Source organism: Toxorhynchites rutilus, chromosome 3, assembly GCF_029784135.1.
Source record: "Toxorhynchites rutilus septentrionalis strain SRP chromosome 3, ASM2978413v1, whole genome shotgun sequence".
In the NCBI taxonomy this organism is placed as follows: domain Eukaryota; kingdom Metazoa; phylum Arthropoda; class Insecta; order Diptera; family Culicidae; genus Toxorhynchites; species Toxorhynchites rutilus.
Genome location: NC_073746.1, coordinates 112792650 through 112796726, shown reverse-complemented (window position 1 = coordinate 112796726; position 4077 = coordinate 112792650).

Below are 4077 nucleotides of genomic sequence, written 5' to 3'. Positions count from 1 at the left end.
AACTACTAGGAATATAAACACTTCTCATCATTTTGCGCTATTCTCAAAAGAAACGCTTCTGTTAATATTATTGCATTACTTGCATTACTTTCTCATGCTCGAGAGAAGCGCAGCTGTCACCCTTAGTGGAGGAAGTTTTGCTACTGGCAAGCGAAACCTAATCACATACAAAATTCCAAAACGACATTTACTTTCTTGGTGACTAAACAAGCGAAATAAACTCTTTTAACAACCTCGAAAAGAGTAGAAATGCTTCATTATGATCAATATTAGCGCAAATGCAATCCTAGTTGAAGGCAGTTTGCGACTGGCACGCGAACCCAAATAACTTATAACATTCCAGTAAGACATTCAAGATGCTTGGTATTCCCCAGATATTTTTTTGACGCACAACCTTAACGCTTAACGCTTGACGTGCCGAAATTGCCTACTCCGCTGTTATTCTATGCGGTGTGACACTCGCGAAGGCTCGGTTCAGTGCGAGCGTTTTTCACTGCACCAACATCGCGTGCATCATTAGATGACGCTTGCCTCGAAATTTTATTGCCCCTGGCAATGCGTTCGTTTTTTGCAGGGCTCGAGCCTGCCTTCCTCTTCTTCTTGCTCATCACACTACGCAAAGCGTACAATTTATGACGCGGAAAGAAAAACACACGATACGAATAACGTGAAAAACAAACAGAAAAACCAAACGACGATATCCAAGTTGGATTACCACTGGTGGGGTCCAATCTTAGATCGAAGCGCAGCGAAAGCAAAGTGAACTGGATTGCTCAATAGTCCGATGCCGAATGAAGGAAGGAAGGTCTTGTATTATAGAGACTTTAAACTTTTGCAGTTCATTCGTCTCTAGCCTTGAGAAAGGCCCTTTGAAAACTCTACTCTACTTTACTCCAGCGCTACCACCTCCACCCTCTTGCCTTGAGAAAGGCACTCGATCCCTCGCTGTCCAGCTCGTCCAGCAACGATGTTGTCCAGTCGGTGTCCACACAAAGAATGTGCCGAATGAAAGTTTGCCTCAGCGTTTATACTCTAGGCAAGTATTCCCCTTCATTCTTCTACTTTTCCTTCGTTCACGGAGACTTTGAATCCTACGATTTCCCCTCCGTTGGTCGTCGATAAGTTGCTCGTTAATGACAGCTCTGTTCGGGAAAGCACACAAATGGACAGAACAAATGTATGGAAAAATGGAAACGCTTAAAGTTTCCATGAATTTTAACCATTTACAAACCAGGGAATTCTAATGTATAGCATATTAAACAAATCTTACGGAATTTCCGATTCGTTTGGTATGTAAATCGCCAAAATCCGTTCGCGGCAAAAATAGTTATTAACGTTAACTTAATTTCATAAAAACGTGACCTGTTTTCTGATTTGGCACCCTTAATGAAAGACGTAGTTCTACGTCAAAAAATCTATCAGACGTACAAAATTTTAGTCAAAGAATGGAATGTAGGAAATTATTTTGGTTTTCATTAAAAATTATCAAAGATTTTTTTGGGAAAAAAAATTCATTGAAAAAAAAATATTTTGGAAATTAAAATTTATTTTTCTCGAAATATATGCTTTTAAAATTCTGAACAAAATAGATATAAATAGCCCTTAAAATTTCCACAATTTTTCCATACATCGAACGATGGGCACATTTACATGGAAAAGGTTTTTCGAACAACAACTTTTTCATTTCTTTTCTTTGAAAAAATACTATTAATGTTTAATTCGTAACATTTGTATGTATAAATTATCGCAATTTACATGCTCTGCTAACTTTTCTCTATTTAGAAACATGTCAAGAACATGTCAAACGTGATTATTTACACACAAAAATGTTACGAGCAAAACATTATTTTTTTCAGGAGTCTTCATACAAAAATGACTTGTATTCCAAAAACTATAAAAGATAGAAAGTTGGTGTCTTCGACAAAAGTTTATATTTTAACAAGATCTAAAACTTTGTCGAATACAGTTTATCGTTATCTTGACTTTAAACAAAATTAGGATAAGTTGTATTTTTTTCAAAGAAATCATGAAAAAGTTGGTGTTCGACAAACTTTTTCCTTGTAAAAGTGCCCATCTTCCAATGTATGGACGACTTGTTGGAAATTGTAAGGGCTATTCATATATATATATATTTTTGGGAATTTAAAAAAAAATACGTTTTTAAGAGAAATGAATTTTAATTTTTAAATAACTTTTTTGTCAGCGAAATTTTTTACCAAAAAATTTTTGGTATTTTTTTGTGAAAAGTCAAACAATTTCCTACACTTCTTCCTGGACTAGAATTTTCTAGGTATCATAATTTTTAATTTATAAATTTTTGTAAAAAATAAGGAATTTTTTTGTCTTTTTCCCAAAAATTGGTCTAGTTCTTTTTCGAATATTTCAAGTATGCAAAGTTGCTTAAATGACCCATGTCTTTACACCCACAACGTTTCACTACTATCTGAGATTGTGCTGCTAACTCCTAAGACGAGTCGGCATGAAATTCGTCATTTGGCAACATTTAAAAAATTCATACATGTTATCCTTTGACGAGCATTGTGTAGGTATTATAGTTTTTGAGTTAGAAATTTTTGTAAAACACGTGCAAATTTTAAAATGCAATATTTTTTTTCATTTGCCTAGGATCAAATTTCTCCAGTTGTTGGAACATGGGCTTTGTTGTGTCAAAAATTTATACTTTAAAAAAAAAAATAGTTTTTGAGATATTCCATTTGTAAACTCTATTTTCAATTGTTTTGAAAAAAAAAGTTTTTTTCAGTGTGTACTTTTTCCAAAAGCGCAAAGCGAAAGCGAAACGATAACATTTTTGCATAAGCCCTTTTCAAAAATTAGTCATAATCGTATTTAAGAAAAAAAATTTAGGCCTTAAAATGGCATCGTATCTAGTGCCGAACAAGTTGGAAAAGTTTTAGCTGAAGCAAGAATATGAAATTAAAAGGGTTTCGTTTTGATTGGTGAAATGCTTCCATTGTCAAATGACGAAGTTCCATTACGACCAATGTTTATAATTTTTGTTTGTTGTTACTTCTAAAAATTAGTAAACAAAACATATCGGATTGGGTGCTATCCACAGAAAACAGGACTGAAAAACACAATTTCAGACTAGATAGAATAGCGCCAATACATATTCAATTTTCATTTTGTTTCACTTTAAATTTTATACTTTAATTTATAAAAACAAAAAGGAGAAATTCAAGAAAATAAATGTTATGTTAAAAAGATCTGTCTTTCTTCTTTTTTCTTTTCTCTCTTGCAGCTAGCACTCATTTGTTATTCGATCCGTGGTGATATTCCCACTGCGAAATATGATCTATGAAAAAAAAGCAGGTTCGTTTTTATTCTCGATTTTCGATCGACTTTATTCGACTGCGTTCTTATCCAGCCACCGTATCACAGCTGGCGAAACTTTCCAGCTACTGTTAGGAGAATTACCAGATGACACAGTTTACTCCATATTTGAGTTGGGTTTTAGAAGCGTATTACTCCCCGCTATAATCCGTATCTAAATATCGCTTATACACTTCAAAGGGTTTATCAAAGGACAATTCTACGTTGAATCAAGTGAACGCCCGACCTTTTGCGATTTAAAAAAAAAATCTATATAATAGAACCTAGAACCTACTCAAATTACAAATTTTAATCTCTGTTTTGGGTCATATGATAGTTTTTATCGATATGTTTTTTCGTATCAAATATCATTAACCCTGTTAAAAAAAACACCAGCTCGAATGCGATATTCATCGAACTCTATAAGGGAAAAAATACGAAAGGAAACTTACATATGAAAAATTGAGTTTGATAGCAAGAGTTTCAATATCGCAACACACCACCCTTCGATAATCACAAAAATAAGTTTTTGTTACAATACTGTCTCAATTGCAAATGGCAAACTGTCTCTGAAAACGTCGATATTAACTTTAAATTGGTGGAATTTCTATATTTAACTATATTTAACTATAATCAATGCAATACTTGGCAGTATTTTTCTATATAAATAAAACTAGACTCAGAACAGCACCAGCCGAAGTAGTTCTGAAATCATCTATCATATATATATATATATATATATATATA